Raw genomic sequence first — 12,470 nt, 5'->3', positions numbered from 1 at the left:
ACCGATCCACAACGACTAGAATGGTGGTATTCCCCTGGGAGGGGGGAAGGTCCGTGACAAAGTCTACCGAGAGGTGAGACCACGGCCGTTGTGGAACGGGTAGGGGTTGTAACTTCCCCCTGGGCAGGTGTCTAGGCGCCTTACACTGAGCGCACACCGAGCAGGAGGAGACATAAACCCTCACGTCCCTAGCCAATGTTGGCCACCAGTACTTGTCACTAAGGCAGTGCACTGTCCGGCCGATACCAGGATGTCCAGAGGAGGGTGACGTATGAGCCCAATATATGAGGCGATCACGAATCTCGAGCGGAACGTACGTCCGCCCCACCGGACACTCTGGAGGAGTAGGGTCGGTGCGAAACGCCCGCTCGATCTCCGCATCGACCTCCCACACCACCGGTGCCACCAGACAAGACTCCGGCAGTATGGGCGTGGGCTCAATGGACCTCTCCTCTGCATCATATCGCCGGGACAGGGCGTCTGCCTTACCGTTCTGGGACCCTGGGATGTACGTGAGCTTAAACACAAACCGGGCCAGAAACATGGTCCACCTAGCCTGACGAGGGTTCAGTCTCCTAGCTGCCCGGATGTACTCCAGGTTACGATGGTCAGTCAGAATGAGAAAAGGGTGTTGAGCCCCCTCAAGCCAATGCCTCCACACCTTTAGGGCTTGAACCACGGCGAGCAGCTCCCTGTCCCCCACGTCATAATTACGTTCCGCCGGGCTGAGCTTCTTAGAGTAAAAGCGCAGGGCCGGAGTTTAGGGGGTGCCTGAGCGTTGAGACAGTACAGCCCCAATACCGGCCTCTGACGCGTCCACCTCCACCTGGAACGCTAAAGCGGGATCCGGATGCGCCAGCACCGGAGCAGAGGTGAACAGGTCCTTCAGTTTACTAAACACCCTGTCCGCCTCAGCTGACCACTGCAAACGCACCGGGCCCCCCTTCAGCAGGGAGGTGATGGGAGCTGCCACCTGTCCAAAACCCCGGATAAACCTCCGGTAGTAATTGGCAAAACTAAAAAACCGCTGCACTTCCTTAACCGTGGTTGGAGTCTGCCAATTACGCACGGCTGAAACGCGGTCAATCTCCATCTCCACCCCTGACGCGGACAATTGATGGCCCAGGAAGGAGTTGGACTCCTGGAAAAACAGACATTTCTCTGCCTTGACATACAAGTCATGCTCCAACAGCCTACCCAACACTCGACGCACCAGGGCTACATGCTCGGCTCGTGTAGAAGAGTAAACTAGTATGTCGTCAATATACACTACTACACCCTGCCCATGCAAATCCCGGAAGATCTCGTCCACAAAGGATTGGAAGACTGAAGGAGCATTCATTAACCCGTATGGCATGACGAGATACTCGTAGTGACCCGAGGTGGTACTAAATGCTGTCTTCCATTCATCTCCCTCCCTAATACGCACCAAGTTGTATGCGCTCCTGAGATCCAGTTTTGTGAAGAAACGCGCTCCGTGTAATGATTCCGTCATACTCGCAATCAGAGGGAGTGGATAACTGTATTTCACAGTGTTCTGATTGAGACTACGGTAATCAATACACGGGCGCAACCCTCCATCCTTCTTCTTCACAAAAAAGAAACTCAAGGACGCAGGGGAAGTGGAGGGCCGTATGTATCCCTGTCTCAGAGACTCGGCTATGTATGTCTCCATAGCCACCTTCTCCTCTTGAGACAGAGGATACACATGACTATGTGGAAGTGCAGCACCTGCCTGGAGGTCTATCGCACAATCCCCCTGTCTATGAGGTGGCAATCGCGTCGCCCTAGTCTTGCTGAACACTAGTGCCAAATCATCATACTCAGGAGGAATGTGCAGTGCGGGTAATTGGTTCGGACTCTCCACCGTGGTCGCCCCTACGGAAACACCTAGACATTGCCCAACACACTGGGCAGACCACTCTTTGAGAGCCCTCTGTTGCCACGAAATGGTGGGGTCATGGGCGATTAACCAAGGAAGCCCCAGCACCACGGGATACGCAGGAGAGTCGATCAGATATAACTGAATGAACTCCTCATGACCCCCCTGCGCCTTCATCTTTAGTGGCGCTGTGACCGCCCTAATCAACCCAGATCCCAACGGATGGCTATCTAAGGCATGAATCTGGAAAGGCACATCTACTGGTCGGAGGGGAATCTCTAACTTAACACAAAAATTACGATCAATAATATTCCCAGCTGCGCCTGAATCGACTAGCGCCTTATGCTGGGAATGAGATGCAACCTGGGGGAATACTACAGGTATACACATGTGACCAACAGAGAGCTCTGGGTGAGTTGGGCGCCTACTCACCTGAAATGACTCCCCAGTGCGTGACCTGTTGCCTCGATCCCCTGGAGACCCTCCCCAGCACCGAACCGCAGTGTGTCCTCTACGGCCACAGTTGGTGCAGGGGACGGCCTCCCTCCAGATCTCTCTCCTCCTCTCTCTAGCGCCATCACCCCCGAGCTCCATAGGCCTCGGCTCAGAGGTGCTGGGGGATGGAATGGACGGCCCCAACTCCGGACGTCCGCGGGTGGCCAGCAGGGTATCCAGACGGTTTGACATGTCCACCAACTGGTCGAAGGTTAAATTGGTGTCCCTGCAGGCCAACTCTCGTCGAACGTCCTCTCGCAGGCTGCACCGATAGTGGTCGATGAGGGCCCTCTCATTCCACCCCGCATCCGCCGCTAGAGTCCGGAAGTCCAGGGCGAACTCTTGTGCGCTCCTCTTCCCCTGTCGGAGGTGGAACAGACGCTCCCCCGCCGCTTTACCCTCTGGGGGATGATCGAAAACAGCCCTGAAGCGGCGGGAGAACTCCGCGTAGCTGATGGTGGCGGCGTCTATTCCCCTCCATTCGGCATTGGCCCACTCCAAAGCCTTGCCGGAGAGACAGGAGATGAGGGCGGAAACGCTCTCGTATCCCGAGGGCGCCGGGTGTATGGTTGCCAGGTAGAGCTCCACCTGAAGGAGGAACCCCTGACACCCGGCTGCGGTGCCATCATATGCCCTCGGGAGCGAGAGCCGAATCCCACTGGATTCCGGAGCTGGTATGATGGGGCTGGCCGATGGTGGTGTGGGCAAGCCTCCTCTCTCCAATCGGCGCAGGGTGTTCATGACTTCTTGCATGGCAGCGCCGAGTTGCTGGATCATGGCGTCCTGGCTGCTGACCCGCTCCTTCAGTGACTCGATCACCGCCGCTGCTGCTCCTGCTGACTCCATAGGTGGTGTGTTATTCTGTCAAGGTTCTGATGTGGATGCGGTGGTGGAGTCAAGCGCAGGACACAGAGGAATAGTCAAGACGACTTTACTCAATACCTCTTAAGGTACACACAAAATAACAGCCTCCAAAACACAAGAGGTGTAACAAATACGCGAGTGCGTAAATCCCACAAAAGCCAAAGACACAGAACCTAAACATACAAGACAGGCGGACAATAACACACAAAATACAAACCTAATACAGGGGAACTTATAGGAGACATAATCAAGACAGTATACGAGACAGGTGCACCAACTAGACATAACCAAACAAACATCGAAAACATCAAGCGGTAGTAGCTAGTACTCCGGGGACGACGAACGCCGAAGCCTGCCCGAGCAAGGAGGAGGAGCAGCCTCGGCGGTCTCCGTGACATATAGGGTATCCAGGGTACATTCAAGTGTCCTTTCAACCTCTCCAAAGTGTCAGATTGTGGTAATCACACTGTTTTTGCACACTGGATGTGCCTAAAAGTTATTGTTCACTATAAAAACTAAATGTCTACAACACCAACCTCACTCAAACATTGTGGTGGTGTCGGGGGACATAGAGGGGATATCCAAGTGTTTTTTCAACCTCTCCAAAGTGCCTGAATGTTTAGCCTAGGCATATCCAGTGTATTGGTCCCACATACAAATGAACTGTTTACAAAAACAATATAAAAGCAACAGATATACATGAAAAATAAAAAAAAAGTATTATCTTCACTAAAAAAGGTGCAAAAGTAGAAATAAGCTGAACTATTTACAAATGGCATTTGTGTTCATTTTACATCCCAGTTGTAGATGATTAGATTTCACTTTCACTATAGCGTGTGCATGTCGTGATAGTCTTTGAAGCGGTCCCTCTCTGCCAGGAAACAAAAAGCGAACTGGTATTTCGGACTGAAGATCTGGCATTTCACCTTTTTTTCCCCACTGTGTTTTGTGCAATGATTGCAGTTCTTCCTTTTGTCTTTTGGCAAGTGTGTTGGATAGTTGCGCTCACCTTGAGTGGAGGGTCTTGTGATGGTTGTGAGGTTGCTTTGGGCCCCCAATTCAGCCATTTCCAACACCAGCTGCTATCGGAAGGCCAACTGGGAGAGAGGGGTTTGACCTTTTACTTGTGGAGAATGAAAGCATTTACTGTAGCAATGTCCACAAAGTGGTAAAAAAAAGTCTTATACCACTTCCTGGTCGTGTGTTGGACCTGGTAGTAGCCTATCAGAGCATCAGATAGGTCAACATCCCCCATGCTGGCATTGTAGTCCTTCACAGAAACAGGAATGGGGACATTCTTCCTCACCCATGCCCCATTGCCATTTTTCACCCTCCTTGAGACATTGTCGTAATTTAATGCCTTATGCTGTGTGGTGAGCATGGTTACTTCCCTAGTGTCCTTCCATTTCACAAAAAACAGCTTGTTAGTCCTGATCCAACATATGGTCCCCCTTTCCGCTGTCTTTGTCATGTTCTTTACCTTGGTCTTGGGGAAACCGATTCTGTTTATTTTATAAAGCCCTTTTTACATCAGCAGTTGCCACAAAGTGCAATACAGGTACCCAGCCTAAAACCACAAAGAGCAAGCAATGCAGATGTGGAAGCACAGTGGCTAGGAAAAAACTCCCTAGAAAGGCAGGAACCTAGGAAGAAACCTAGAGAGGAACCAGGCTCTGAGGGGTGCCCAGTCCTCTTCTAGCTGTGCCGGGTGGAGATACAGTGGGGAAAAAAAGTATTTAGTCAGCCACCAATTGTGCAAGTTCTCCCACTTAAAAAGATGAGAGAGGCCTGTAATGTTCATCATAGGTACACGTCAACTATGACAGACAAATTGAGATTTTTTTTCTCCAGAAAATCACATTGTAGGATTTTTTATGAATTTATTTGCAAATGATGGTGGAAAATAAGTATTTGGTCACCTACAAACAAGCAGGATTTCTGGCTCTCACAGACCTGTAACTTCTTCTTTAAGAGGCTCCTCTGTCCTCCACTCGTTACCTGTATTAATGGCACCTGTTTGAACTTGTTATCAGTATAAAAGACACCTGTCCACAACCTCAAACAGTCACACTCCAAACTTCACTATGGCCAAGACCAAAGAGCTGTCAAAGGACACCAGAAACAAAATTGTAGACCTGCACCAGGCTGGGAAGACTGAATCTGCAATAGGTAAGCAGCTTGGTTTGAAGAAATCAACTGTGGGAGCAATTATTAGGAAATGGAAGACATACAAGACCACTGATAATCTCCCTCGATCTGGGGCTCCGCGCAAGATCTCACCCCGGGTCAAAATGATCACAAGAACGGTGAGCAAAAATCCCAGAACCACACTGGGGGACCTAGTGAATGACCTGCAGAGAGCTGGGACCAAAGTAACAAAGCCTACCATCAGTAACACACTACGCCGCCAGGGACTCAAATCCTGCAGTGCCAGACGTGTCCCCCCTGCTTAAGCCAGTACATGTCCAGGCCCGTCTGAAGTTTGCTAGAGTGCATTTGGATGATCCAGAAGAGGATTGGGAGAATGTCATATGGTCAGATGAAACCAAAATTGAACTTTTTTGGTAAAAACTCAACTCGTCGTGTTTGGAGGACAAAGAATGCTGAGTTGCATCCAAAGAACACCATACCTACTGTGAAGCATGGGGGTGGAAACATCATACTTTGGGGCTGTTTTTCTGCAAAGGGACCAGGAAGACTGATCCGTGTAAAGGAAAGAATGAATGGGGCCATGTATCGTGAGATTTTGAGTGAAAACCTCCTTCCATCAGCAAGGGCATTGAAGATGAAACGTGGCTGGGTCTTTCAGCATGACAATGATCCCAAACACACCGCCCGGGCAACGAAGGAGTGGCTTCGTAAGAAGCATTTCAAGGGCCTGGAGTGGCCTAGCCAGTCTCCAGATCTCAACCCCATAGAAAATCTTTGGAGGGAGTTGAAAGTCCGTGTTGCCCAGCGACAGCCCCAAAACATCACTGCTCTAGAGGAGATCTGCATGGAGGAATGGGCCAAAATACCAGCAACAGTGTGTGAAAACCTTGTGAAGACTTACAGAAAACGTTTGACCTGTGTCATTGCCAACAAAGGGTATATAACAAAGTATTGAGAAACTTTTGTTATTGACCAAATACTTTTTTTCCACCATAATTTGCAAATAAATTCATAAAAAATCCTACAATGTCATTTTCTGGATTTTTTTTCTCATTTTGTCTGTCATAGTTGACGTGTACCTATGATGAAAATTACAGGCCTCTCTCATCTTTTTAAGTGGGTAAAACTTGCACAATTGGTGGCTGACTAAATACTTTTTTTCCCCACTGTAAGAGTACATGGCCATTAAGGCTAGATCGTTTGTCCAAGATGTTCAAACACAACTTCATGTTTTCATGGCACTATGGGCCACATTTGCTGTAAGAGGAAGGCATTTGTCACCTCAAAGACATACACAGGAAAGCAGAGTGCAGACTTGTAGGATGCAGTTACACAATGGGATAAAAGGGGAGATGGGGCTGAGGCAAGGGTTAGTGTGTTTATATTTAGAAAACTTCTGTCCAACTTTTCAAAGACTGACACGCACTCACCAGCGCGCACACATGCATAAGTCACTGAACATACACAAATTAAATACATTTAGCTCTGACCCCTTAATGACCAGTCAGCTAGTCACAGAGGAAAGAAGTATAGAGAGATAAACTGGAAGGGAGGATTGGAAGGGTTTCAGAGGTCTGGGTGTGTAAGTGTCAAAAGCAGAGTTCTAAGATCCCACTGCAAACAACCACAGAGGCAGGCCAAAGTACAATCAAAGGTTCTTTATTATAAATTCAGCTTTTACAACAATGACAACACACAGTATCACTGCGGCCCAATTAGAAACGTATAAAAGGGCTAGGATTTAGGTCTATAGGTTAACTATGAGCACCGGGGCAAACTAACACAGCAGTTGATTGACTCACTCCCTGTCCAAATGGTGCACTGAAGGAAAGTTCCAGTTCCTTTTGACTCTAGTTCTGGGATGTGTTTAGCAATTAGTTTGGGGAGGGAGGAGGTGATAGGGAATTGGCAACAGCTGTCTCAATGTCACTTTAGTCCATGCCAATCTTTGGAATCATAGCAGTACAAGCAAGCAAAATAGTCCATGCGATTCAATTCGATTTCACACTTGAGAATGTAAGGAATTAAGTGAAAGGCAATCGTTGTAAACAACACACAGCACACATGATTAAAAGGCACTCATAATTAGGCATGATGTCAAATAATAAGCCCTGTCTGTGCACTGTAATGGAAAACTGTAATTTATACAGTAATTTTCAGTATTATCAACAGTAAAATACTCTGAAATGTTTTACTGCAGCATACTTTAAATGATGGTGCATTGTAGGAAAATGTTGTGGGCGGGGAAAGATTTGCTGTATTTCGAATGTACTGTAATTTCACCCCACAGAATTCAGTACCGTACCGTGTCTTTGGAATGCCAAAAACCTTTTGACCACTAGTGGTTGCATGGTATTGTTGTTTCTGGATCGTTAACATGTTTTGACGCATGCCTTGTAAGAGGCTATATTTGTTTCAGTGAGAATGCTGTACCAATTTAACTCCTATGTGGTAATATTGCCCCATCAATTTTGTTGGGGACTAACTTCTAAACTTGAAATATGAAATATCCTTATTCATGTTACCGTATTAAAACTGAGGGTATGGAAATCTACTGAGTGATAAAGGGGAGTGCAGGAAGAACCTGTTATTGTTAAATCTCAGGTATCCTATGGAGAGGAGAAGGGCCACAGTCCGGTTCCAGTCAACAGATAAGGTAGGACAGAGTGAGGAATGTGGGCTGAGGTCAGGTCAGATGAAGTGAGAAAGAACAGGCACCACTTAAGTTCCTGTCTAGCAACAGAGATGTATTGGCTGTCTAGATGTTCAAGGAGTTGACTCCGCCCAGTGGAGGGTATAAATATATGTACTTGTGAAACGTCTTTGTCTTATGCAGCTGTTTGACCCAGTGGGTGAATAAACTCGGCCATGAGTTTTACTCTGTTTATTTAGAACCTAACAATTTAAAATGTATAGGGGACAGATTGGAGTGGCAGCAAGTTTTAAACCTTAAATGTTTGAGCATTTTGACATGTCCTTTTGGTCTGTTTTGCACTGCCAGTTTGGAAGGCTTTGTTAAGGCCTCTAGAAATGCAAGTAATATAAAACACCAAATATTCATTAATATGCTGTAATGTGTAAACACTATACCTAGCAGCCAACCTGCTTGCACCAATGCCTTGTAATTACAAACCCATCCCCTCAAGGAATTTAATTAATTCATCCATTCATTTCAGTTATGGTACCATTGACTTTTTTTATAGTATAATACAGTCGATTTTATGGTATTGTACTGTTTGTCATTAAACAGTACTTGCTTTGATACTGTATTTATATAACAGTAGGTGTACTGCAATATGAAATACAGAATTTTACTTGCCACTGAGCTGCCTGTAAGTTACTGTCAAATTCACGGCAACCACTTTACAGTGTGAGTAGACACCAGTGTGAGTCCATCCTGACTCCTGCTGTGTAAGCTGATATCTGTTCTCCCTCTCTGGGTCTGAAACTGGGGGAAAGGTCCCTGAGTTACTGATGGCTTCACTGAGTCTGTGTGTGTTTGTGTTACTAATTCCCCCCTCACGCACTCCCCTAAACCCCAGCAGTGTGTTCTGGATAGAGTTGCAAAATTCCGGGGAACTTTCAATAAATTCCCTGGTTTTCCAGAAATGCCGGTTGGAGGATTCCCAGAATCAGGAGGGAATAAGCAGGAAATTCAGAATCTTCCAACCAGGATTTCTGGAAAACCAGGGATTTTATTAAAAGTTCCTGGAATGTTGAAACCCTAGTTCTGGAAGATCTCAGCAGCAGTGTTGTTGGGGTCAGCCAGCATACACAAGCACACACACAAAAACACACACAGATAATTCAAGCAGGATGTCTGTCTCTGGTATGACATGAATTGGGCCTCATTGTTCCTTGCCTCTGCAGGACATGGCAGAATTCTCCGATGTTAAGTCAGATATTGTGAGATTAAGTTGCATATTACAAAATCTTCTGTTAGGTAGGTCTGGGCAGGTCCCAGTTGAGCAACTCCACACAGTACATCAGCAAGAGACGGTTGCATGACTCCTTTACACAAAGTATGAGGCCTGAACATGTCTGTATGTTGATAGAGTTTATTAACCTGGTGTGTCATCACTCAGGATAGCAGTTAGAAATTCTTGGCTCAGTTATCACAATATCCTCCCTCCACCTTTAACTCCCTCCTCTCGCTCCTCTCTGAGAGAACAATGCTTGCTTCCATGTCACACGGGTTCACATTAGTTTATTACATGCATGATTTCTTCCCTGTTTGGAAAGGACCTTTAAACTCACAATAGGCGGGATAAAGAGGTCAATCGACCTCGACCAAAACAATGGAATTGCCATGGGAACGCGTGGGGGAAAGATCCTGTCTCCTCATTGCCCCCTAAAGTTATCCTACATTTAGGCTATTGTTTATATGTGTATTTCACATTATGTTGAGGTAAGAATCGGAGTATAATGCTTGTATGGATGTCAACCCCCAATACATGTTCATATCTTCATCGTTACCAATCAAATGCATTACAGTTAAAAATGACTTAGGCTACCATCAACAATTTCTGTATGCTAACCAGCTTATACGAATAGGAGTTAGCATTTAGCAGTCACTTCTTCTAAACCTGAAAAGGTTTGCAATGAAAACAGCCAAATATATCCAAATTGCACTTACAGTGCCTTGCAAAAGTATTCATCCCCCTTGCCGTTTTTCCTATTTTGTTGCATTACAACCTGTAATTTAAATTGATTTTATTTGGATTTCATGTAATGGACATACACAAAATTGTCCAAATTGGTGAAGTGAAAAAAATTAAAAAATATACAAAATAAATAACAGAAAAGTGGTACATGCATATGTATTCACCCCCTTTGCTATGAAGCCCCTAAATAAGATCTGGTGCAACCAATTACCTTCAGGAGTCACATAATTAGTTAAATAAATAAAGTCCACCTGTGTGCAATCTAAGTGTCACATGATCTCAGTATATGTACACCTGTTCGGAAAGGCCCCAGAGTCTGCAACACCACTAAGCAAGGGGCACCACCAAGCAAGCTGTCACGCCCTGGCCTTGAGAGGCCTGTTGTCTTTAGTTGGTTTGGTCAGGGTGTGAGGATCTATGTGAGTATTTCTATGTTTAGGATCTAGATGTGGTGTTTCTATGTTTGGCCGGGTGTGATTCCCAATCAGAGACAGCTGTCGCTCGTTGTCTCTGATTGGGGATCATACTTGAGTAGCCTGGTTGCCTACCTTAGTTGTGGGATCTTGTTCCGTGTTAGGCTTGTATGTGTTTAGCCTGAGGACTTCACGTTACGTTGTTTCTTGTTTTGTCTATGTTTATTGAGTTAAATAAACATGTTCGCATACCACGCTGCACCTTGGTCTGACCCGTCTCTCAATGATCGTGACACAAGCGGCACCATGAAGACCAAGGAGCTCTCCAAACAGGTCAGGGACAAAGTTGTGGAGAAGTACAGATCAGGGTTGGGTTATAAAAAAATATTAGAAACTTTTAACATCCCACGGAGCAACATTCTTAAAAAATGGAAAGAATATGGCACCACAACAAACCTGCCAAGAGTGGGCCGTCCACCAAAACTCACGGACCAGGCAAGGAGGGCATTAATCAGAGAGGCAACAAAGAGACCAAAGATAACCCTGAAGGCGCTGCAAAGCTCCACAGTGGAGATTGGAGTATCTGTCCATAGGACCACTTTAAGCTGTACACTCCACAGAGCTGGGCTTTACGGAAGAGTGGCCAGAAAAAGCCATTGCTTCAAGAAAAAAATAAGCAAACACATTTGGTGTTCGCCAAAAGCCATGTGGGAGACTCCCCAAACATATGGAAGAAAGTACTCTGGTCAGATGAGACAAAAATTGAGCTTTTTGGCCATCAAGGAAAACGCTATGTCTGGCGCAAACCCAACACCTCTCTTCACCCCGAGAACACCATCCCCACAGTGAAGCATGGTGGTGGCAGCATCATAATGTGGGGATGTTTTTCATCGGCAGGGACTGGGAAACTGGTCAGAATTGAAGGAATGATGGATGGCGCTAAATACAGGGAAATTCTTGAGGGAAACCTGTTTCAGTCTTCCAGAGATTTGAGACTGGGATGGAGATTCACCTTCCAGCAGGACAATGACCCTAAGCATACTGCTAAAGCAACGCTCGAGTGGTTTAAGCGGAAACATTTACAGTAAATGTCTTGGAATGGCCTAGTCAAAGCCCTCAATCCAATTGAGAATCTGTGGTATGACTTAAAGATTTCTGTACACCAGCGGAACCCATCCAACTTGAAGGAGCTGGAGCAGTTTTGCCTTGAAGAATGGGCAAAAATCCCAGTGGCTAGATGTGCGAAGCTTATAGAGACATACCCCAAGAGACTTGCAGCTGTAATTGCTGCAAAAGGTGGCTCTACAAAGTATTGCCTTGGAAGGGGGTTCTGTTTTTTTGTCTTATTTCTTGTTTGTTTCACAATAAAAAATTTTTTGCATCTTCAAAGTGGTAGGCATGTTGTGTAAATCAAATGATACAAACCCCCCAAAAATTCATTTTAATTCCAGGTTGTAAGGCAAAAAATAGGACAAATGCCAAGGGGGGTGAATACTTTCGCAAGGCACTGTAAGTACCCACATTGGGTCTGTTACAATACATAAATCATGACAGATTTGACAAATATCCACTTTGTTAGATCAGATCTGGTCGATGAAACATCTGCGTTACATTGACTCCTTTACCGCATCTATGCTTGCCTACCATAACTCATTACATGACGAGAGCAATGGAGAAACAGATGCCTTGTGCAAAAATGTCCATCAAATAAAAATCCCACTTACAAGAATTGTAATAGTTACATTATATTTCACATGATAAGATTAGAAGCATTATATCTTATTGGAGTTGTATAAATGTAAGGTGCTTGCTTACTCAATCTATAATGATCCTTTTCTTTAAAAGTATAAATTCACCATTTTATATTGTTTACAAAGGACAAAAAAGCATTACAAAAACAAAGAAAAATATATGGTATATACATTTTTTCTAAAAACAACCAACACCTGAAGAGTATTGGCTTAGTGGGAGTTTGGTTTTCTAATGCTGTCTTTGGTCTGA

The sequence above is a fragment of the Coregonus clupeaformis genome, chromosome 13 (assembly GCF_020615455.1).
Source record: "Coregonus clupeaformis isolate EN_2021a chromosome 13, ASM2061545v1, whole genome shotgun sequence".
NCBI classification, from domain to species: domain Eukaryota; kingdom Metazoa; phylum Chordata; class Actinopteri; order Salmoniformes; family Salmonidae; genus Coregonus; species Coregonus clupeaformis.
This window is presented reverse-complemented; position numbering follows the sequence as displayed.